The following is a 25,797-nucleotide window of genomic DNA, read 5'->3' on the forward strand; positions in this document are numbered from 1 at the left end:
TCTCTACCAGTGTGTCCTCAACTGGCCATTATTTATGTCAATTAAGTATTTTTATTTGTGCCTGTTGTTAATTTTATATCTGCTACATTTCTAAAATATTTTCTTTAAATTAATTTTATAACATCAAGGTTTTCTAAGTATACTATCATAAGACCTGCAAATAGAGATATTTTAGTTCTTTATCAATTATTTTGTCTTTGTTTAATTTCTTTTGTCTGATTGTATAAGCTAATATGAGTATTAACTAATTGGTTCATATTAGTGAGTATTAACCAATTCAACATACCAATATAAATATTAGAGATTATGAGCATCTTTGCCTTGTTCCTGGTCTTGGAAACATTTCTGATGTTTTCTCTTTAAGGAAGTTGCTGGTTCTCACAACTTTGTGAAGCAGCTGATTTAAACATGTTATGATGATGATAATGATAGCTAATAGTTATTGAGCACTTGCTGTGTTTCACATGAGGTTTCAAGCACTTTTCAATTAATTGTTTATTTGGTATTTACAAAGATTCTATATGTCAGCTACTTTTACAGATGAAATATTGAAGTACAAAGTTAAACCTATAATCTAGGGAAAAAAACTTAGGCCATCTGACCCCAGAAACATTTCACATACTCACTTCCCCATACGGTTTTGGGAGATTGTTTTGATGGTTAACAAGCCCTTTCAGACACTGATTTCTCCTCAACTTGGCAGATTTTTATCACCTGGGAAATCTTTAAAATGCTCCAATCCTATCCACAGAAACTTTGATTTAATTGGTCTGGAGTAAGGTGTATATGTCAATATTTTTTTTTTTTTTTGACAGAGTGGACAGTGAGAGAGAGAGACAGAGAGAAAGGTCCTCCTTTGCCGTTGGTTCACCCTCCAATGGCCGCTGCGGCTGGCGCACTGCGCTGATCCGATGGCAGGAGCCAGGTACTTCTCCTGGTCTCCCATGGGGTGCAGGGCCCAAGGACTTGGGCCATCCTCCACTGCACTCCCTGGCCACAGCAGAGAGCTGGCCTGGAAGAGGGGCAACCTGGACAGAATCCGGCGCCCCAACCGGGACTAGAACCCGGTGTGCCAGCACCGCAAGGTGGAGGATTAGCCTAGTGAGCCACGGCGCCGGCCTATATGTCAATATTTTCAAAATCTTCCCATAAGTACATGTTTGTAAAATACATAATTACAAAAAACTTGTATTTAGAATAATTATTTTAAAAAATAATAATAAATCTGTATGAAAACAATAGACAACCCAATAGAACAAGCAAAAAGATACACTGGCACTTCATGTAAGAGGAAACCCAAACAAGAATTTGCAAAGGCAAACCACATCATTAATAATTAGGATGCATCAATGGAAATAGCAAGAATTGCTCACCCACAAGAATAAAATAATTTCAAGAATCGTTTAGAACACAGGAAAATAGGAACTCATATAAACTGCTAGTGGAATAAACTGTCAAAATCACTTGGAAAAGTTTGGCAGTGCCTCTGAAAGTTCAATATACATAGGCTTCAAACTTCAGCAATGCCACTCTTGATCATACAGCCTAGATTTGCACCATCCAAAACTATAACCACTAGTCACTTGTTATTTAAATCTAAATTAAGTTAAAAAGTTGTTTAAATATAAAATCTGTTCCATCAGCTGCACTAGCTACAGCTCAAGGTCTCAATATCCAAATCTGGCTGTTAACTACTCTATTTTTTTTTTTTTCATTTTTTGACAGGCAGAGTGGACAGTGAGAGAGAGACAGAGAGAAAGGTCTTCCTTTGCCGTTGGTTCACCCTCCAATGGCTGCCGCGGCCAGTGTGCTGTAGCCGATGCACTGCGCCAATCCGAAGGCAGAAGCCAGGTGCTTATCCTGGTCTCCCATGCGGGTGCAGGGCCCAAGCACTTGGGCAATCCTCCACTGCCTTCCTGGGCCACAGCAGAGAACTGGCCTGGAAGAGGGGCAACCAGGACAGAATCCGGTGCCCCGACCGGGACTAGAACCCTGGGGTGCCGACGCCGCAGGCTGAGGATTAGCCTATTGAGCCGTGGCACGGGCCTTAACTACTCTATTAAGCAGTACAAATATGGAGCACTTCTCCTTGTAGTTGTTTATTTGACAGTGCTACTAGAACATGTTTATCTTTCTGGAAACTGCATTTAATTGCCCAGAAACTTAGGAACATTTAGGAATAAGCATAAGAATGAATAAATTGTTGATTTTTTTCCCAACAGAATACCACACAAAGTGTACCTTCCAAGAAGGCAATAAAGCATAAATTTTAGGCACTTTGCTTGTCTTAATCTCTTCTAAGGTTGGACAGAGACCTGTAATATGTTCACATGAGTGTATAATTAACAAAAACAAAATTTATGTGCTCTTTTTCTTAAAGAACACAGTCATTTAAATATAATGCCCCTCAAAATCTGGTTCTACCTCTCACTAAAAAGCAATGAAATTTACAAACTATAGGTACACAAAAAGAGAACAAGTTTTCAAACACAATAAAAGAAACAGAAAAAGAGCTAATATTTTATGATTACATGTAATAAGGCTTGAAAGAAGGCATGATTAAATTAAATGATCTAGGGCTGTGTGTGCAAATAGTAAAATCATAAAGAGCTGGGAGGTCACTGTCACAGAATTCTGAGCAGTGTTTGCCTTTAGAAAGATGGAGGGGGTGTATGAATGAGAAAGTGTATGTGAAGGCCCTAGGAATGCTGGCATTATTCTGTCTCTCATCCTAAAAAGTAAATAAGCTGTTTTAATTTTTTTATTCATTTTATTTATTTGAATGGCACAGAGACAGAAAGACAGAAACATCTGCTGTTTCACACCCTAAATGCTTGCAAAAGCCATGGCTGAGACAGGTGACTCCAGGAGCATTGATCTCACAGGTTGCACATTAGCAGAAGCTGTATCAGAAGTGAAGGAACTAAAAATCAAACCAGACACTCTGACATAGGATGCAGTTGTCCCAACCAGTGACAATCACTTTGCCAAATGTCCATACTCAAAAAGCTGTCTTATACTACATGTTTATGCTTAATTCTCTCTAGAATGTGTATTATATTCATAATTTTAAAGTTAAAAACAAAATTTTCCCCAAGACCTCTCACCATGTCCTGCTTCTGCCTCTTCAGCCCCAGAACCATTCTGTCACTCTTCACTGACTTGCTATTAAGTTGAGGAAATACAATTATCCAGTTCACATCTATGCTAACTAAATGTCATTAATATTCTCAACTTCCTTCATGATAAATTCACTTATGGTAGCCCATGGTCCTTTTAATTATGTTAAACCCAGAGTCAAACAGAGTATTCAAGTTGTCCTTTCTTCTTGTCAAGCATAACTCTATGAGATATACTAATCTTAAGATCACGTATTCATTTATTTGACAAACATATCTACTGCTATTTCCCAATATGTCTAACATCTGCTAACATTCTGGGCCCATTTTTCTCTTATAGCTGCTTGGCCAAAAGTCTCCGCATTTAGTGTATTTGTACTCTACTGATTGAACCTTATTTCTTCTCTATTTAACATCTTTTTGTTTTGTTTAACCCACACTTTCATTACTTTTAATAGTCTTTCCTGGGGCTGGCGCTGTGGCTCACTTGGTTAATCCTCCACCTGCAGCGCCGGCATCCCATTTGGGCACCGGGTTCTAGTCCTGGTTGCTCCTCTTCCAGTCCAGCTCTCTGCTGTGGCCCGGAGGGCATTGGAGGATGGCCCAAGTGTTTGGGCCCCTGCACCCACATAGGAGACCAGGAAGAAGCACCTGGCTCCTGGCTTCGGATCGGTGCAGCACCAGCCATAGCGGCTATTTGGGGAGTGAACCAACGGAAGGAAGGCCTTTCTCTCTGTCTCTCTCTCTCTCTCACTGTCTATAACTCTGTCAAATAAAAAAAATTGTCTTTCCTAATGCCATGTAACATGCTTTCCACATGCTGATGCTAAGGCATGATTTCTACAATATAATTCCCAAATTTGTGTTACCCATGAATTTAATAAATTACCCTTCATATGTTTGTGCAAATTGTTGGGTTAAAATGTGGCATGGAGGAGGTACTTACCTCAACAGTTAAGATGCCCATGTCCCACAGTGGAGTACCTGAGTTCCATTCTCAGTTCTGGCTTCTGCTTCCTTTCAAGGCAGACCCTAGGAGAAAATGGTGATAGTTCAAGTAATTGTGTTCTGTCACTGACATGGGACACCTGGATTGTGTTCCTGACCCCTGGCTTCAGCTGTTGTGGCAACTTTAGGAGTGAACCAGTGGGTATGAGCTATCTTCCCTTCCCCCAAAATTTTTTTAACGTGGCACAGGCAGGACCAAAGTCAGTCTTGATGCATACTACTGAAAACAAATCTCATTCATTTGCATTTATTTGAAAATGCTTTATGGACTGTGGTTCCAAAGCTTAACATCTTCAATTGCCTTTAAAATCAATATATTTTCTCCCTTTTGTTCATGAGGATATCATTAGGATATTATGGGATGTTTTAGGGAAATATTATAAGCATTTTCTGATGTATTTATTTGCTATTAATTACTTGATAAACATGTTACAGATATAAAGATGTAAACTCTACTTATAAGTTGATTACAAGCAAGTTTGGGAAGCTGACTTTTAAGCAACTAGCTCTACCTCAGAGAGGAAACAGTGGATATAACATAGACAATGCTTTTTCAGACCATAGAGGATGAGATGAGAATTTCAGCAAGGAAGAAAGGAATCCATCTACTAAGATGATCTTAGCAAGTTCATTCCATGCCGTAGCCTTACAGCTTATTTTTCCTGTGAAACTGCCCTTTCATCATTTTAGAAAATTTCCAGGAATTGATATAGTATAAACAGCATTTATCTAATTTGTTGAATTCACTTCCTCCCATTTAAAAAATTAAAAATATTTGAACATTTCCATTATTCAATTTCCCATTTAAAGGTCATCAACATCATGTGTATACAGTTAACTTCACAGTAGCTTTGAATCTGATTCTTTTGAGAGAGAAATCTTACACTCTTTTGCAACAGCAAGGTTCTCAATATTTCTTGTTTTACATTGGACTTCTTTTGCTCTTACAAATATTTTCTTGGTGTTTTCAAGTTTTTTTTTTTTTTTTACAAAGTTCATAGAAACCAGTTAGAGATGAGGGTATCAGCTTTTTCTGAGCCATTCATTGACTTGATGGCATTGGCTGCAAGGAGTGGGCCTGTCCCTTTCTTTGAACATTTGATCTGAACATGTTTCTAAAGTGTTTTTCTGTGGTTTTTATAAACCACAGTCCATTTTATTCATTTTTCCTTCTGATCACAAATCTTCCCATCTTCAGTAATGAATAATTTGTTTCACAGGTCCCCTGTAAGCCTGACTTGATCTGCATTGAATTTTTAAGGTAAACCCCTCCTTTCCCTTAACTGGGTTCTCTTTTAAATTCTACATCCCTAATTGCAATCTTCACACTTAACACTTGTTTTTCTATCCCCAACCACTACCAAAAATGCCTTCTGAAAGTTTAAAGGTGCCTTGTCTACTATCCATAACATTTCCCTTTCAGATGTCACATATTCTGGCAATAGTCATTTTCCTCCTCAGGTGTCCAACTCTTTCCAAATTTACCAATCATTTTTTCCTTGTTGTTCAGAATTATATTCTAAGAAACTATTCTTTCACGCCTCCTGTACTCTCTGTGAGTAGAAACTGTCAGCAAGGCAATGCAAAAATATGCCAAACAATCTGCTTTATAGTTGAATATTCCTTCGAGCAGAATCATTGGACAACACTGCCTTGCCTCTGGGTAAACATGGATTCTGTCCACCTTTGTGAATATATCTTTTCAAAAGCTATCTCTTCTGTATCATAAATTATGATTTGTAAGTTTAAATTCAGTGTCACTATCTTAAAAAATCAGAAAAGTGTTGAAACAACCAGAAAATTAATACTAGTTACTAACAATAATTACCAATTTATTATAACTGCAATTTTCAGCAGTTATAGGTATTAAAAGGGAAAAAAACTTCAGAAATTTAGAAAAGAGCAGTGCTTTTTTGCATTTCATCCCTTCAATAACACTAAAATCAGCTGTCTTCTGCCATGAATCATACAACTATAAGTGGTAACATCAAGACTGAAATATGTTTATCATTTATAGTATTTTAGTGTGAATTCCAGTATGTATCTTACAACATCCATTGATTTTGGAACATTACTCTAGACTAAGTGGCATTCAATATTCTTTGTTTAATCACAGATTATGATGTATTTTCACTTCAGTAGAGACCATTCTCTTAGAGAATACTGTAATGTGGACCATGGGCTTAGGAAAGAAGAAGCCATGACTTCAGTCATACTCACCTCTCTGACTCTAATATCCTCACTTAGGATATGTGGAAATAATAGAATTGGTGTAATGGAGCTTAGATAACAATGCATGCCAAATACCATGTGTGACACTATTATTTTATTCATCCTTTATTTGATCAACTACTCACTGAATGCACACTAAGTGATAGGTACTATACTTGGTACTGGTGTTAACAAAACATACATCATCTCTGTCCTCGTGGGGCTAATTCATAAAGTAAAAGAGAAAAGTTAAGTACATAAGTGCTAGTAAGTAAAGGATATAGTAAGAGTGTTTAACAGGAAACTTGGGGAAAGATTCACATAGTATAAGACATTACATTGAATCTAAAAGATAAGTAGGGGGCTGGCGCCGTGGCTCACTTGGTTAATCCTCCATCTGCGGCGCCGGCATCCCATATGGGCGCTGGGTTCTAGTCCCAGTTGCTCCTCTTTCAGTCCAGCTCTCTGCTATGGCCCGGGAGGCAATAGAGGATGGCCGAAGTGTTTGGACCCCTGCACCCGCATGGGAGACCAGGAAGAAACACCTGGCTCCTGGCTTCGGATCGGTGCAGCGCTGGCCGTAGCGGCCATTTGTGGGGTGAACCATCGGAAGGAAGATCTTCCTCTCGGTCTCTCTCTTTCACTGTCTATAACTCTACCTGTCAAATAATTTTTTTTAAAAAAGAGATAAGTAGGATTTAGTGAGAATATATCCATGAAAAGATGTCAAAATAAAACCTTTGTACAATTCCTTCATTTCTACAAGAAAGGAAATAAAGAAATAAAGGAAAGAAGAAGACATTCAAGATACATGTTCTTTTACTTTTTTTAAAAAAGAATTATTTTATTTATTTGAAGACAGGGTTACAGAGAGTGGTAGAGACAGAGAGTCCTCCATTCTACTGGTCCACTCCCCAAATGACCACAACGGCCAGAGCTGAGCTGATCCGAAGCCAGGACCCAGGAGCCTCCTCCGGGTCTCCCACATGGGTGCAGGGGCTCAAGGAATTCAGCCATCTTCTACTGCTTTCCCAAGCCATACCAGAGACCTGGATCAGAAAGGAGCAGCCAGCACTTGAACCGGCCGCCCACACACGATGCTGGTGCTACAGGCTGGGGCTTTAACTCGCTGTGCCACAGTGTCAGCCCAAGATACATTTTCAAAATCTACTGACTTCAGATTTCCATCAAGTATTTCAAGTTTGCCGATAAAACGCCTATCAACTGCATAAAACTTAATTTCATAACCTTAGGAAGGTGGTTTTACAACTTCTGATGCACTACAATAAGGAAGAGGCATAAATCACTCAAAAATGTTTTCACCCAATTCAAAGCACTGGGTGAGAAGAGGAAGCTCCAGAACTGCCATATAGAAAGAGTGTCAGAATGACAATGCTGTAGAAGAATACCTAGAGGACATGTTTTCAAGCGGTTTACATAGGAAACTCAGTGGTTTCCATTGGAGAGTGCATTTATTGAAAAGGCTTTGAGAGATCAAATGAGGAATATTGAAGGGGCTACTAAGACACTTCCATAATTTGCCCATTGACACATTTTTGTGTATCACATAAGATATAAATAAGGCAAGTGACATAGCCTCTCTGGTCTTCAGTAAGGTCACAGGACTGCTATGAGGATTTAATACTGTGATAGAAAAACAACCATTATACATGAACATGATTATATGAAAGATGAAGCAGGAAAACCTTTACATATGTATTTATGTCATATCATAGGAACTCCAACATATGCTGTTGAATTAATGAGTGAATGTCAGTGAAAGCAGTTGTGTAATTCAAGAGGAAGTGTGGCTGTAACTTAGGTGTTAGCGATAGAGTTGCTTTTCTGCTCTCTGGTAAGGAAAACTCAGGGTATCAAGTATAGTATCATGGACTTTCTAATAATGGTGCCGCACAGATTCATCAGGCCACACCTTCAAATTTCTACCAATCTTAACTGAGTAAATGGACCATTGGCCTCTGAGAGAGGAAAACTGCATCAACCCTGGAACACTCAGGGACTTAACTTACAAGAGAACAGAGAACTCTAGGTTTAGAATAGGATCTGGAATGATTCAAGAGGGTTCCAAAACTACTTTAAAGAAAAAGGTGATATTTATTGCACAAAGTGATGATTGACAGCTTTCAAATATTTGTGGGAGAAATTTTGATTAAAGTTACATTCCCCTCTATGAATGGGATAAGACATCATTTCATACTTCAATCTGAGAAAATTTTGAAAATTTATCACAGTTGACTTGATCCAGTCTTTCTTCATATGTCAGGTCAATCCAGTGGCAATAATTATAAGTATCCCTGAACAAATGATGCTGTTTTCTCTGAGTCAGTACCTGTGTTAATGGGATGAATCATGGCCATTTTTAGTTATTTACAATCCAAGAGCACATATGGAAATAGCTGGGCTCTTGAACTTGTCATTTCAGCCAAATTTCAATTTTAGTAATTACTCATCTTACTTCATTTCCCAATAACATACAGTGGTGTCATTACTTTATCTCTTTTAAAATTGAACTCAGAGCTTCCTGTCCTCAGTTGTGTACATTGGGAGACCATAAAGACTTCACTTCAAATATGAATAGAAATAATCATTCTAAATTATCTATTTTTGGCTGGGTATAAAAGGCCATTAGAAAGCTGTTATTAGAAACTTTTTGATTAGATTTGAAAATAATGGAGAGTCTATAATTACCTTTCCTATAAAATTATAATAAAAGTATATTTAAACTTTCTCCAAACTGTCTGGTGGTTGAGAATGTTCTAGAATGAATTCTGAAAGTTTCTTTCAGTTCCTTTTTGGTGTTTGATTTTATTAAAAGAGTGGACTATATGTATTCTGAGTTCTGAGATGACTGCTTTTCTTCATTGTTTGCATGACCTATCAGCCCACCGTATATGCTCTTCTTCTCATTTTTTTTTTCGTTAAGTGAGTTACATAAGAGAGGATTATGCATAGTATATTGAGTATGAATTCCAAAATGGAGGCCAATTACCAATGAAATAACTTCCTTTAACCTGATGGACTTTAGGTTTTACATGTTCATTGACATTGGGTTTTCTATGAGCGTTAAGTGGTTCTGAAACAGCTTATTTGCCTTGATTTTAAAATTTTGGAAATAAAACACATTCAAAAGTGATGCATGAATAAATATACTTTAAAAAATAAACAAGAAAATACCAGAGGTAAGTGAAATCTATACAACTTACTAAATCCATAAAGCAAATTTCTTCTTCAGTAAATTCTTTATTGTATTTTCTTGGTGCCCTTCTCAAAGATTAGTTGATTGTATGTAGCTTTATTTCTGGGTTCTCTGTTATGTTCCACTAGTTTCTATACCTGTCATTATGTCAATGCCAGACAGTTTAATTTACTATAGATTTTTAATATGTATTGGAATCAGGAAGTATGATGCTTCTAGTTTTGTTTTTCAAGATTGTTTTGGCTGTCAAATTTCTGTGTGATCCCATATGAATTTTAGAACATCTCTTTCTAATTTTGTAAAAATATGTCTTTGGGGCCAGTGCCATGGCTCAATAGGCTAATCCTCCACCTGCGGCGCCAGCACCCGGGGTTCTAGTCCCGGACGGGGTGCCGGATTCTGTCCTAGTTGCTCCTCTTCCAGTCGAGCTCTCTGCTGTGGCCTGGGAGTGCAGTGGAGGATGGCCTAGGTCCTTGGGCCTTGCACCTGCATGGGAGACCAGGAGGAAGCACTTGGCTCCTGGCAATGCGCCGGCCTTAGCGGCCACTTGGGGGGTTAACCAATGGAAAAAGGAAGACCTTTCTCTCTGTCTCTCTCTCACTGTCTAACTCTGCCTGTCAAAAAAAAAAAAAAAAAAGTCACTGGGATTTTAATAGATTGCATTATATCTGTATAGTTCTTTGGGTAATATGGATATTTTAACAATATAAAGGCTTCCAGTCCATGAACACAGGATATCTTTCCATTTTTTGTATATTATTTAATTGTGTATATAAGTCTTTCATCTCATTAGTTATTTTTCCTAAGCATGTTGTTCTTTTTGATGCCATTGTATATGGGACTATTCTAATTTTCTTTTCAGGTAGTTCATTTTTAGTGTACAGAAAGACAGTTGATTTTATGTTTGGTTTGTATCATGCTATATGACTAAAGTCATTTTTTCATTCTAACAGGTTTTTGGTAGTCTTAAGAGTTTTTTGTTTGTTTGTTTTTTGTTGTTGTTTTTGACAGGCAGAGTGGAGAGAGAGAGAGAGACAGAGAGACAGAGAGAAAGGTCTTCCTTTGCCATTGGTTCACCCACCAATGGCCCATCGCGCTGATCCGAAGCCAGGAGCCAGGTGCTTCTCCTGGTCTCCCATGCGGGTGCAGGGCCCAAGGACCTGGGCCATCCTCCACTGCACTCCCAGGCCACAGCAGAGAGCTGGCCTGGAGAGAGGCAACTAGGACAGAATCCAGCGCCCCAACCGGGACTAGAACCCGGTGTGCCGGCGCCACAGGCAGAGGATTAGCCTATTTAGCTGCGGCGCCAGCAAGAGGTTTTTCTTTTTTTCTTTTTTTTTTTTTACATATAAAATCATGTTATCTGCAAACAGGGACAATTTTACTTCTTTATTTCTGACCCAATATCTTTACTTTTCTTGCCTCATTACTCTGATCAGAAGCTGTAGAACTATGTTGAATAGAAATGGTGAAAGTGGGCATTCTTGCTTTCTTTCTGATCTTAAAGGAAAGCTTTTAAAAGTTCTTTATTTTTGAATATAATGTTAGCTATGGACTCTGTGTATTGTCTCTTTTATGTTGAGTTATTTTCCTTTTCTACTTTAGTGAAGGTTTTTAACATTAAAGAGTGTAGATATTCTAACAAATACTTTTCCTGCATTGTTTGGTTGATCATGTTATTTTTATCTTTTTATTGTACATAATTATAATAATGTGGTATACTGCATTAATTGGTTTTCACATGTTGAACCATGTTTGCATCCACTCACTGTTGATGGTGGTGTTATAACCCTTTTAGTACACTGATGAATTTGGTTTGGTACTTTTGCTGAAGATTTTTACAATGCCAGGGGTACTTAAAAAACATTCGCGGAAAAATAGAAATAAAAGGTAAGTTTGTTCTGGTGCAAAAAAATTAAATCAATTCATAAATTTTCACAATATGCACTTTCCATGTACTTTTAGAAGATCACTCATATATTTATCATAGATATTATTTTTGTCTGGATTGAGTATTAGAGTAATGCTGGCCTTATAAAATCAGTTTGGAAGTATCTAATTCCCTTCAATTCCTTAGAAGAGATTGAGAATTGACATTGAGAAGAATTGATATTAATTCTTCTTTGAATGATTGGTAGAATTTGCTATTGAAGACTTCTTTGAATGATTGGTAGAATTTGCTATTGAAGTCATTTTGCCTTACTTTTTTTTATTGGGAGTTTTTTGATAATTTATTCAATCTTACCACTGGTTTTAGGTCTGTTCAGAACTTCTAGTTCCTCATGAGTCTATCTTGGTAAGTTATATGTTTCTAGAAATTTATCCATTTCTAATCTGTCATATAATTTATTAGCATATAATTGCTCTTAGTAGTTTCTTCTGACCCTTTATATTTCCTCTTATCTCATTTTTCTTAGTTGATCTAGCTAATCACTTCTCTATTTTATTTATCCTTTCAAAAGTCCAATTATCAGTTTTGTTTGTTTTTTATTTTCCATTCATTTACTTCTGCTCTAATATTATTTCTTTCCCTCAGCTGGCTTTGGGCTTAACTTATTCTTTTTCTAGTTACTTGAGCTGTAAAGCTAGGTTGTTAATTTGAGTTTTTTTTTATTATAATCATTTATTGATATAAACTTCAACTCTTAGTACTGCTTTTGTGCAACCTTTCAAATTGAATGTTTTGCTTTTTTCATTTTCTTTTGTCTGAGATAATTCCTAATTTCTCTCTTGATTTCTCCTTTAACCTACTGGTTGCTTAACAGTGTATTGTCGCATTTTCTGATTTCTCTGGTTCTCCTTCTTGTCTTAATGTCTAGTTTTATTCCATTGTAATTAGAAAACATACTTAGTATTATTTCAGTCTTCCTGAATTAGTTAAAACTTGTCGTATGGCCTAACATATGATCTATTTCAAAACATGTTCCATATGCTGCTAGGCCCACTGGGTATATAATGTAGTTCAGGTTCTGTTTTGTTATGGACTTTTTATCTGAATGTTTTATCCATTATTGAAAATGGGATACTGAAGCCCCCCACTGTTAATCTATTGCTGTTCTCACCTACTTTCACTGTTAATATTTCCTTTATACATTCAGGTGCCCTAATATTAGGGGCATGTAATTGTTACATCATTGTTAGGTACATATAATTGTTATATCATTCTGGTGAGTGGACCCTCCTACTGCTGTCCCTGTTTCTAAAGGCAAGCACTACTCATACTTCTGTGACAATAACTTCTGTGACAATAACCTCTTAGCTCTTCCTTATATTTTGGTCATTTTTATATATATTCATAAACCATTTAATTAAATATAAAACAAAATATTTTTAAAATTTAAAAATTAAATAAATTTAAAAATATTTTTAAAAATTAAAAATTTAAAACACAGATTTATAGCACATGTATTGAAAACATTTTTAGGGTTTTTTTTCTTCTCAGTGTAGACTTCTCAGCACATTGAAGAGTGCCTAAAGTTCACTTAAAGTAATGATGATAATGTAGTCTCTAATAGGAAACTCTGGTTCTCTAGAAGTGTTTTATTTGTTTGCCACCATTCCTGTGAGGTAGGAAAAGGTACAGTTTTTTGAAGTTTAATAAGACACCCAGAGACAGTAGTTGATTGAACTAGGGAAATAATTTAGGCTTACTGACTCATGCTAATCCTGTGTTTTCTTCTGTATCATCTTTTATAGGAATAATGTGTCATACAGAATGCATAATATCTCTAAGGGAGATCCTAGTGGAATCAAAGAGTGGGAGTTGGTCTCTCCTAAAAATATGTTGCATATTGCCTTAGGGAATTGTTTTACAGTACAAAGGATCTCCTAGACAGTAAAGAGATGACTCTGGAACTCTGATCTCTTCTCTTAAAATATCTGTACAGGCAGCCCTTAGGATCACAGAGTCACACAATGAGATGATGCCATCAACTTCCCGCAACAGAGAATAACCTTGAAATTAGATCTGAATCTCTAGTGGTAACTTATCAGGCTGAGCCTATATTGTTGCCAAGAGAGGTAAACAGGTATTCCTGGGTCTTCAGAAACCAAGTCTAGCTCTTGGCAGTTATGTATGTAAGTTATGATTGCTTATGTTTAGAACCATATCCAGGTGCTTCTTAGCTGGCATTTTCTAGTTCTGATCCATGAATAGTTATTTCATCTTTTTGGACACTCAATTCCCTCATTTAAAAAGAGTGATAAAAATACCATACATGGTATTGAGGTGGAAAAGCAAAACAATATTGTTATGAACCATTTGTCATTCCCCATATCTGCACCCGAAGAGCCAGAGAGTTACAGAAATTTGTGAGAGTTACTACATTGGCTATCTTTGGATTAATGCCTGTTCCTTAATCAACTCCTACAAGTTAAATCCATGTGGAGGCTTAATGGTAAACAAACAAAGGAATCCCCCTAAAAGTACACAACTATCAGCAGCCTAGTCAAGATTCTACCCAGTGTGTCAGAGTCTCGGATTCACTTTCAGTTCTGTTTTGGCCCTATTCACTCCCTTCAAGATTTCTGAGAATAGGCAATAATTCACAAAGAAGGGCAATGATTGAAATTTTTTAAAGAATTTGAACCTGTAATAATAGTTTCTCTTTTGAGTTCCTTTTTTTCTTTTAAGCTTCTTCATGCTTACAACCAGTACTAAAAGTGAGAGCACACCCTTTATTTTTTAGCTCCAGGGGGTCCACAGGATTGGGGAGGAAAACCAGGTATAAGAATATCCAAGTTCATCATTATTGGAATACAACAAGCTTTTTTTCAGCAAATTACATGTCTAGTTAACACTAAATCCCCAGAAACAAACAAAAAGACCCAGATACAATCCATAACCTCCTTATATCCTTTAAGAATCACACTCATACCTTTAAGAAATAGTACTTCTCAAGCACAGCCACGCACACAACTATACTCACAAAAATGATGCAAATTTGATAGTTTATTTACATATCCATTTGAGGGAAGTCCATTATTTCCAGGAGTATATAGAAGAAATAGCAATGATTCATACATTATGCCCTTCTGAGAAGCACTAATAACTATTCAAGAGTTATTCTGGGGCCAAAATAAGTGGTCACCCTGATGATGAATTAAAATCACATTTGCTCTATCCTGACACACTATGGCATATAAACACCTTGGGTGGCTTTACTGTTGCTGGGCAGAATTTGGCCCTGAAATTGATTAACTGTGTGACATGGAGCAGGCTCTTTGCCTTGTTTTTACATTTTAAAAATAAGGGATTTAAGAAAAATAGGAATATTGAAACTAGATGACCTCAAATCTTCTCCACCCTAAAATGCTGTGGTCTATAGTTCTTTCCTACATTTCACAGTCCCCAAATTCCACTTCAAAAAGCTCTTCTTTCCATAGTATAGGGTTGTCTCTACCCATTATATAAATTCAACTTTGTCTTCCATGACAACTAATTTTTTATCATCACAGTTTTCTAAACCTCCTCTGAATTTTGAGCAATCTGAGTGCAAAGGGCAGTTTTAATCCAGTACCTTATATATAATGTTCTTTCCTCCTGTTTTAGTCTGCTTGGGCTGGTATAACAAAATACTTAAATAATAAAAATTGGCTTCTTGCAGTTCTGAAGGCTGAGAAATACACAATCAAGGCACTGGCAGACTCAGTGTTTCATTAGGGTCTGCTCTGGGGCTCATGGACAGCCATCTTCTTGTTGTGCCCGGACATGGTGGGAAGAGCAAACAAGTTTGGTTGAGTTTGTTTTGTAGGGACTCTAATCCCATTCATGGAGTCAGAGCCCTCACAAAAAAAGCCATACTTACTAGACCATCATATTGGAGGTTAAGATTTCAGTGCATGGATTGGAGGAGACGGCAACGTTCAAACCACAGTACCTCTTTAAATATCAAAAGATGACAATCATATTTACATTTCTCAAGCATATATCTATGAACTGCGGGGCTCTGGGTACTAGGAAGTTTTCTGTACAAAGCATAAAACAGAACTTTGTCATAAGATAGATCACAAATGACTTGAGAAGAATTTTCAAGGTGCACAAATAACTGTACCAAATTAATCACATTTTTATACTACTTCAGTGCGCCCTTTTTTGTGCTCCACATTCATGTCTGAGGAACTCACACAATACCAGAATTGAAAGTACTGCCTGCTATGGTTTGAATAGGATTTGTCTCCCTGACTCATACAGACATTTCAGTCCCAAAGTCAAGGACTGATGCTGATGACAGAGTGGAGGGTTGAGACCACTGTAGTGTCTGAAGTTGGGGCCTCTGGGAGTGATTGTAATAGATTAGGTTTCTGGGGTGAAGTCACATGAGCTAGTCATAATGGTTTTGAAGTATAAACTACATGGATGAGTATGTTCCCAGTTTGTCTTTGCATCCTGCCTCACCATGTGATCTTTCTTCTGTCCACATGTGATCTACTGCCCACCACCATCCTCAGACTCCAGCAGAATGAGGCTGACCAGTCTTGGACTGTGAACCTCTAAAACTTGGAGTCAGTATAAACCTTCTTCTTCCTAATTAGATTCTCTGTTATTTTAATTAAAGCAATGAAAAGCTGATAAACATTCTTCTTTCCTGGGAGAAAAAATTCTGTATAGAAACAGGTTGCCTGGACCAGGTCAAATCCTGCCTGAGTTGTCTCCTACCCTGGGATTGCCCAAGACTTCTAAGAAGTAGATACTAGTGTGTGGTCTACATCTTTATTTATTTTTTGTTAAAGATGTATTTGTTTATTTATTAGAAAGGCAGAGTTACAGAGAGGCAGAGGCAGGGAGAGAGAGCGAGCGAGGTCTTCCATCCACTGGTTCACTCTCCAAGTGGCTACAATGGCCAGAGCTGGGCCAATCCGAAGCCAGGAGCTTCTTCCAGGTCTCCCACATGGGTGCAGGGGACCAAGGACTTGGGCCATCTTCTACTGCTTTCCCAGGCCATAGGAGAGAGCTGAATCAGAAGTAGAGCAGCTGGGACATGAACCAGCATCCACATGGGATGCCAGCGCTGCAGGCAGTGGCTTTACCTGCTATGCCACAGCACTGGCCCCATCTACAGCTTTAAATGTGGTTTGCTCAGTAGAATTTCTCTTCCAGGCTGGGTCAACTCATTTAATGTTCTAGCAGTCCAGCTTCACTATTTTCAGAGCAATTTGGGTTTCAGCAAGATATAAATAAGGAGCCTCAAGCCCAAATGCATCCATTCTTCCAGGCTTATTATAGCATCATTTTCCTGCAGACTAGCCTCTTAAATGGGGCACATACACTATGTCATGAGTTGCCCTAGCTACTCTTTAACTAGAGCCATTCTCTACTCATTTTAGATCTTGCCACCCACATCCCAGCTGTAATCCTGCTCCCCTGATTCCAGCCTTCCTAGAAGACAAATCAATTCCCTGCAGGAACAAGTTTTTAAATGTCTAGTTAATTGGATTTAATAAATTTACCAACATACCAGCAATTTAAGGGACATTCTTTTTGGTTATAATAAATGAATATGATCTATTCCTAATGAGAATATATTCAATGATATATTTTGCTTAATTATCAAGAAAATATTCTTTAACATATCAAATACTAATATTTTTATGAACCTCTTCAAGAGGTTCTCTTCAAGAATATACTTATATGAAAACCAAATGACCCATTTGACCTTCAACATTTGATAAACTGAAGATCATTTAAATATATAACTTGAGTAAAATATATTAATATATTTATTCAATATAAGATTCGTACAAGTGGTAAATTTGATCATCAAAGGGTCTTCTGATAAATCAACCTTTTAATGAATTGATCTTTTGCAAACTAATTTTTGGCAACATAATCTGGAGTTAACTGCATGCTTTGTCTGTGTACCCACACTTTTGGTCAACCTTCCTGGCCGGCCCTCTGTATTTATAAATCCCTCATCTACACATTCAACCAATTGCCAAATGAAAATACTTGAGAAAAATAGTACATCTGCACTGAATATGTGCAGACTTTTGCTCCTTGTCATTATTGCCTATATGGTGTAACTATTTGCGTAGCATTTACATTGAGTTGGATATCATAAGCAATCTATAGATGATTTTTAAAGAAACTGATATCACTTTTTCTAAGTTTATTTATTAATTTTTATTTTAAAAGCAGAGCAGAGAGACAGATCTATCTGCTGGTTCATATAGATGAGTAGAGAATGGCTCTAGTTAAAGAGTAGCTAGGGCAACTCATGACACAGTGTATGTGCCCCATTTAAGAGGCTAGTCTGCAGGAAAATGATGCTATAATAAGCCTGGAAGAATTGATGCATTAGACTTGAGGCTCCTTATTTATATCTTGCTGAAACCCAAAACACCCTGCTCCTCTCCCCCTGCTACCCTACCCCTAACACCAGGGCTAGGCTAGGCTAAGCCAGAAACCATGAACTCCACCTGGGTCTCTCACTTGGGTGGCAGGAACTCAGGTACTTGAGTCATATTTTGCTGTCCCCCAGGATGTGCATTAATAGAAAACTGGATGAAAAGCAGAGGCCAGACTCAATCCTAGGCACTCTGATATGGGATGCGGAAATCCCAAGTGGCAGCTTAACCTGCTTTTCCACAAGGCCGCCCCTAGAGATAATTTGTAAGTATGTAGGAGTATCACATAGATTATAAGCAAATATCCCATCATTTTATATAATGCACATGAGATTTGTGAATTTTTGTATTTGCAAGGATTGAAGTCAATAAAAGGCAATTAAGAGGGATAGCCAGGCTTCTTGCACACCTAGCACCAGCTCTGTTCAGCTACATGTGGCTCCTAGCGTTCATAGAAGAATGCCAACCCCATTAAATAGATGGGTCTTACTTACATGACAGAAGCAGCATGCCTAGCTATCCTGTCTTACACAAACTGAGCCAGTTAGTGCTGAGACCTGACAAATTCTCTTTTCTCTGCCCTTTGCAACCTCACTGAAAGATCTCAAGCTACAACACAGCCATTTTACTTTCAAACCCCAATTTTTAAGTGCCTCCTAAACTGATATAATGCCAAAGTTGAAAGAGACTTGAAAACTCTTAGGGAATCATATTAATTCCTCATATTTAAAAAATATTTTCTGGCTTTTAGCAAAATAACCTTTATTGGAAAAAACCTTATCATTTGGATAAAAGTATCTGGGCAAGAAAGTAGATAATCTTAGCCTCTTTTGATTCATTTTGGTTGAGAATAATATTTTCCCTTACACCCTCATTTAGAAAAAAATAAATTCCTAAGCAATTTGCACTAGGAAGTAATCACATCTTTAAAAAAATATGTTGCCAAATTCAGTTTTGAGTATTATGACTAAACAATATTATCTCACTATTCTTTCCTAAATGGACTTCAAATCATTATTTTATTTCTTCAAGCAGACCTAGGCAAGCTTAAGTGACTGTTAACTTGCTAATATTCACCTCCACCACCAAAAATAATAATGTTATATCAAATATCTTAAAGCAATTTGACATTTCCATTATAATATGAATCATTTTAAAATAATTATTAATGGGACTGGTGCTGTGGCATAGTGGGTAAAGCTGCCGCCTGCACTGCCAGCATCCCATATGGGTGCCAGTTCAAGTCCTGGCTGCTCCACTTCCAATCCAGCTCTCCGCTATGGCCTGGAAAAGCAATAGAAGATGGTCCAAGTCCTTAGGCCCCTGTACCCATGTGGGAGACTGGGAAGAAGCTCCTGGCTCCTGGCTTCAGACTGGCCCAGCTCCAGCCACTGTGGCCAATTCAGGAGTGAACCAGTGGATGGAAGACCTCTCTCTCTCGCTCTCTCTGCCTCTCCTTCTCTCTCTGTGTAACTCTTTCAAATAAATAAATAAATAAATAAATCTTTAAAAATAAAATAAAATAATTATTAGTTATAAGAAAAAAGAAACTCCAAATATTGGAAGAAAATTAATTTATAAATACAACAAGTACAATAGTAAAACCTTATTTTGTTAGCACTCAAGAAATACACTAGCTAAAAAAGTTACATTTCTCAGATCAAAGTGAACTAGCAATTGCTGATCATCAACATTCAAAATGTATAGTTATCTGAAAAACAAGTATGTATTGAGCAACCGGATGCATCAATTTTTTTAATTGTCTTTATTAGATTGAAGAAATGTGAGTGGAATAGACTAGCGCATGTAAATAGTCACAGGTGTTAGAGTCTAGTGAATTCACCATAATATTATGTAAAGACTTTCTTCCAAGGAATGCATGCTGTTTTCAATGTATTTTAACCTGGAAAAAAAAAATCTCACTTGAAACAGTCATGATGTCACATTTGACTGCCTTATTGAGGTTTTACTTACAACAGTGGCGCTTAAAATCGGCAGCCTATTAGAATTAACTAATGATTATCAGCCCCCATGTAGGTAATTAAATAATAAATTCTGGGTGCAGAAACCTGGTATTTGATTTTTAAAAATTTTCTTCAAGAAATTCTGATGAATATAAAAATTTGGACACACTAGTTATAGCATAGTATTTGGGAGATTCAAAACACAAAATGGCTATAAGAATTTTCCCTTTGCTCTTCCTGCCCCTAGAACCTGGTCAGTGACATTGTTGCTCCAGCCTTCAAAATTCTATACTGGCATTGGCTTATCTCTGAAGATGCTGAGCTTGAATATGCTTGAGATTTACTTGGATACCTGGCTTAAGCAGATGGTTAACCTAATGGGTTTTTAAAAAAATAAACAGAGCCCCCCCCCCCAATAAAAAAAATCTCCAAGTGAAAAACTCTTAAATGCTTTTATAAAAGCAGATATTGGCAGTCTGGATTTAATTTATTTAAGCACAAGTTGACCTTGAAACCATTAATTTGTGTTAATTATTAGTTTAGAGTATTAAATTTGAAACATGTTCATCTCCAAAGTTGAATGTAACAGATAATTGATGGGGAGAAGCATTAAAAGGCTTTTTACAAAATAAGAAGATCCAATTTGTAGAAACACATGAAGAGGAGTATTTTCCTCAGTCAGATATGGGCCCACGTGATTCCCATCAGTACAAATACTTATTTCAGTTTATCTTTCATGAAAAGTTCTCTATATTTTAGTCAAAGGTACAAGGACAATCAGAGAAAGCTTCAAGAAGATCCAGCAATAAAATGGGAATTGTTCCTGAGACAGCTGTTGTTAAAAATTAAGGCAGGTTAAAGCACCGCCTGCAACACAAGCATCCCACATGGGTGCCAATTTTTGTCATAGCTGCTGCTCTCTTAATCTGGCTCCCTGCCAATGTACCTGCGAAAGCAGCAGAGGATAGCCCAAGGCCTTGGGCTCCTGCACCCATGCAGGAAACCCAGATAGAGTTCCAGGCTCCTGGCTTCACCCAGGCCCAGCTCCAGCTGTTGCTGCCATTTGGAGAATGAACCAGCAAATGGAGATCTCTCTGTGTCTCTCTGTCTTTTAAATACATATATAAATTATTTTAAAAAATATGAAGACAACACAAAAGTAAGAACAGAGCTATAGAATTTATACTGCTTAATTTCAAGACTTAGTATAAAGGCACAATAACCAATACAGTTCAAGACTGTATTGTAGATAAATGGAATAGAGTTGAGAGTTCACAAATAAATTCTTATATTTTTAAACAATAAGTTTGTGAAAAAGAAACAAACAAATCAATGGATAAAGGATAGGCTTTTCAACAAGTCATACTGAGACAACTGGATATCAATATGAGGGGAGGAAAAGCCCTTGGACCCTTAACTCACACTATAAACAAAAATTAAAAGATCTAAATACAAGGACTAAAATGCAAAATTTATAAAAGAAAACATATGAAAAATCTTTGGGACCTACATTAGGCAAAAAAGTTCTTAGATATGACATCAAAAGTACAGCCCATAAAGAATATATTAACACAAACACCATATGTTCTCGCTGATTCGGAAGAATTAACAGCACAGCTAAAATGAAAGCTATAGAAGCAAAATAGTCACCTTCAAAACAGATGTCCTCAAGAACCCTTGACCTGATTGTTGAGAGTTAACTATTGTTACTTTTTACTGTGTATATCCCTTTGGTTTGGTTTTGTCGGTTTTTTTTTCTTTTTCCTCTGTTTTCTTTCTCTCATCTACCTCACACTGTAGGTTGAACTCTCTATGTAACATAGAGTTAATTATATGTATTTTAAAGCAATTGGAAAAAGATACCAGCTAAAAAAAAGGGGGGGAGGGAATAAGAGATGGAGGAGATAGTCTAAAACTGTAAAAAAAGTATAGTTATGCATACAAGCTTATACATTCTCACCTCTAAGGGTACAGCCTGAGAACTAATCATGGGGCTCTAAACCCATAAGAACCAGTGGTATAAACACCATCTTCAGTGTTACAATGATCAACTTCAGTGTTAAAGGGAACAGATAGGCAGGTCTAAGTTTAAAAGGGATGACATAAATAACATCAAATACCCAGTAAAAATAATAAAATTAAAAAAGGAAGAAGGGACCAACACGGGAAGCAGTCCGTACAGCAGACTCCTAGAAAGACTTTCGCAGTAACACTCTGACCTCAGAATCCACCAATAAGGCTTCCTGGTCAGGCTGAAAGGCCTGCAAGAGCATCTCAGGCATGGAAAGACAAAAATCTATGGAAAAAAAAAAAAAAAAAACCAACCCTACATGGAGGATCTCTATGAGACCTCAGAAGAAAGGAAGGGTCATCAAAGAAGGAGACACTCTTCTCTGAAGGGAGAGAACATCCTCTTTGCTTATGGCTGTGTCCACATAATGACAGAGTCTATGGTCACAAAAGGCCTCCATAGCCCTGGCAGCTCACGACAAGAGCCTCAGGTGATCACTGATGTCATAAAAAAGAGTGTTAATTGTTAAAGGAAAAACAGTAGTCAATGTGCACTTGCTCCCCAGGTAGGACCTCTGTCCCTATTGAATTGTAATATGAGAATCGACTGCAAATTCTCTCCCCAAACTGTACTCTATATATTGTGTGTGGGCATGGAGGCAAATTGTTGAACTCTATGATTAGCATAGAGTTGGTCATCTATATATAAAGTCATACTAAAAATGATCCATAACGAAGAAAGAGATGGGAGAGGGAAAGGGAGGTGGGAAGGGAACAGGTTGGGGGGCGTGAGGGAAAGAACCACTGTGTTCCTGAAGTTGTAGCTATGTAAAAATGCATTCATTAAATTAAAAAAAATTTGAAAAAAAGAATATATTAACAAAATTGAATTTCAAAATAAATAAATTCCTTTAATTTGTGAAAGTTAATAACTTTTATGCTCCGAAAGACACCATTAAGACAATTTATATATATAAATATATATATATAGATATACATGTATATATATATATATGCTAAATACTGTGAGAAAACATTTGCAAATCATGCACCTGAAAAAGGATTTATATCCAGAATATAGAAAGAACTAGACAAACAGAAGGACGACAAACAATCCAATTTTGCCTGTTTCTAAACTGAACAAAATATTGGAACAGAACCTCACCAAAGATAAAAGAATGGATAATAATTGTAGGAAAGATCCTCCATATTATAGGGAAATGTAAATTAAACCCACAGTGGGATATCACTACCTGCTAAAATGACTACTGCCAAAAACATAGACAGTAAGAAGTTTTGGGGAAGCTGTAATAAAATTGTACACTTATATATGGCTTATGGGAATTTAAATTATACATTTTTGTTCAAACTGTTATATAAAATATTAGGAAAACAATTATACAAAAACAGTTTAGTAATTTCCTAAAAATTAAACAAAAACTTATCACACAACACAACAGTTCCATTGAAAACATGTTCATACAACATATGTACATAAATGTTTATAGCTGCACTGTTTGGAATAGCCCCAAACTGTAAATAACCTAAATGTTTATCAGGTAGAGAATGGATTAAAAAAGCTGCATATCCATACAATGTGCTTCTAATCAGCAATAAAAAGGAATGAACTACGTATGCATGCTATCACATAAAAATACTTCAAAATCATTATGCAAAACCAAAGAAGCTAGACCCAAAAAGTATATATTGTGATTCCATTTTTTTCCATAAAGTTGACTGACAATTTTGATTGACAGAAAGCAGATCAGGGATTGTTAGGGACTAGGAGTTGGAATAAGAATTAATTGTAATTGGGAATGAAGACTTTTTGAGGGGAATGATGGAAATGTTCTAAAACTCTAATGTGGTAATACTTTCACAACTATAAATTTACTAAATATCACTGAATTGTACATTTAGGTTAGGTTGGCAGTATGTAAAGTATATCACAGTAAAGCTGTTTGTAAAAATAATAAATAATTGCATAGCAGATCAAGATCTAGCCCAGAGTTCACTGCTCAATTTTAACTTACATATAGACATGCTTTACATCTAAAATCTTTTTTGGTTTTAGTACTTCATTCTTGTTCAACAGTGAGACTATAAAATGTTCACTAAGCAATGATGTAACATGTTTCCTTCTAATATTAAAATTATGTCTACTACCAGCACAGATATTTTTACTTTATAAATACCTGATATAATTTCATACCTTCTATCCTATGTGTTTCGTTATTATACTGTCAGATATTTTTTGATTCGCTACCAATGCTAACATTAACAGCTAACAGTTTTTGAAGCATACACTTTTCTACATGTCTGTTTTATAAATATATACTCTTTATTTCATTTAATTCTCAAAATTATTCTATGAAGTATAATATTGAAATTACATTTTTGAAATTCCTATGCAATTTAAATCTCTAAAAAAAAACAAAGAAACTGAGGAGAGAAATCACTCAAGATGCCCATCTCTAAAATGGTAGAGCCAAAATGTGACTACTGTGCCATACCTCTCAGTCACTGAGCTGCACTGCCTCTCAGGAATAGAGCAAGAGAGGAAATGTTTTGCATTTTACCTTTCATTTATAATACAATAGCTTAGTACCTTTATGTATATTTAGATAAAGCTCTCCAAAGCAGGAATGCTCTGTCAAGTATACACTGCTCTGTTCCTCCAGTTTCCCTAAGACAAATATTAAGTAAACACATTTTATGAATTTGTTATCTATTCCTCCAAAATAACAGTTGATATCAATTGTGAAAAGTTATAAGTACACATACATACAATGTGAATACATATACATACATTGTTTACTTAACTTCCTGGTAGGACTTTGAATTCAATCTCAGTAATTCATCGCTTTATGCAAATTGCTTTATCCTGACATATTTAATTTGAATAAGAAAATTAACTCATGAAAGTACACAAGTACTGTTAGATGCATTTTTTAAAAAATTTGATTATTGATACTCAGCAGAGAAAAATGAATCTCTTAGAAAATTGAAGGCCTGACAGTGTGACTTCTTTACAATGAGATGGATAGCGTGAGAGATGCTTCTTTCAGCAAGTAAAGGCTGAATGATTATGAATAAATGATAAAAACAGAAAATTGTATACATTTTTAATGAGGATTTCCAGAGAAACAGGAAAGATGACGATGATGATGATGATGATGATGATAATGATGATGAAGAGAGAGAGAAGAGAGAGATTTACTACAAGAATTGGCTCACATGGGATAGAAGAAGTCCCATCATGTTCAGTCTGCAAGGTGGAGAACCTGGAAAACTGGTGGAGTGATTCAAACTGAGTCTAATGGCCTGAAAACTAGGAAAGCCATTGCTGTGAAGTCCCAGGTCTGAATCCAAAGGCATGGCAACTGAGGGCTCCCGGGTCCAGTTTTAGCTGGCATTCAAGCATTCAAGAAGCAAGAATAAATCTGTCTTACTGAAGCGAAAGATGGATGTTCCAACTAAAGAAGGAAATATATTGAGTCTTGCAGTGGATTAGATCATTCCCACTGGTGTAGGTAATATTCTTTATCCAATCTACTGATTCAAATGCTAATCTCTCCTAAAACATCCGCATAGATTAATCACAACTAATGTTTTACCAACTATCTGGGCATTCTTTAATCTAGTCAAGTTGACATAAAATTAATTACATACTTTTAACAGTCAGAGACATGAATGCATATTCAACTTCTGTATAATTTATATTTTATGATTTTTATTAAAACTGTCACTAAGAAATAGGAATTATGAGGAAATACAATTTTATTCATGATAACTTTCAGTAATTTGATCTGTTCAGAATATTTAAAGGTAATATTCTGGCACATCTAGTTCTCTGATAAAAATAACATTCTAGTTTTAAGTTGACAAAATAACCTAAAGGTACTTTGGGCATGAATTTTTA

General features: G+C 36.5%; 1 protein-coding gene and 1 long non-coding RNA gene across 2 annotated transcripts in view; one reads left to right on the forward strand and one right to left on the reverse strand.

The window, feature by feature from the left end:
* GPR149 (G protein-coupled receptor 149) overlaps nt 1-25,797 on the forward strand; it is a 72,596-nt gene that overhangs the window by 20,598 nt on the left and 26,201 nt on the right. The window lies entirely within an intron of this gene.
* LOC138849360 (uncharacterized) overlaps nt 1-25,797 on the reverse strand; it is a 69,433-nt gene that overhangs the window by 8,718 nt on the left and 34,918 nt on the right. The window contains exon 2 of the long non-coding RNA XR_011388108.1: nt 4,066-4,151. This is a non-coding gene — a long non-coding RNA (uncharacterized lncRNA). The remainder of the gene's footprint in view (nt 1-4,065; nt 4,152-25,797) is intronic.

Source organism: Oryctolagus cuniculus, chromosome 4 (assembly GCF_964237555.1).
Source record: "Oryctolagus cuniculus chromosome 4, mOryCun1.1, whole genome shotgun sequence".
Classification (NCBI taxonomy): Eukaryota; Metazoa; Chordata; class Mammalia; order Lagomorpha; family Leporidae; genus Oryctolagus; species Oryctolagus cuniculus.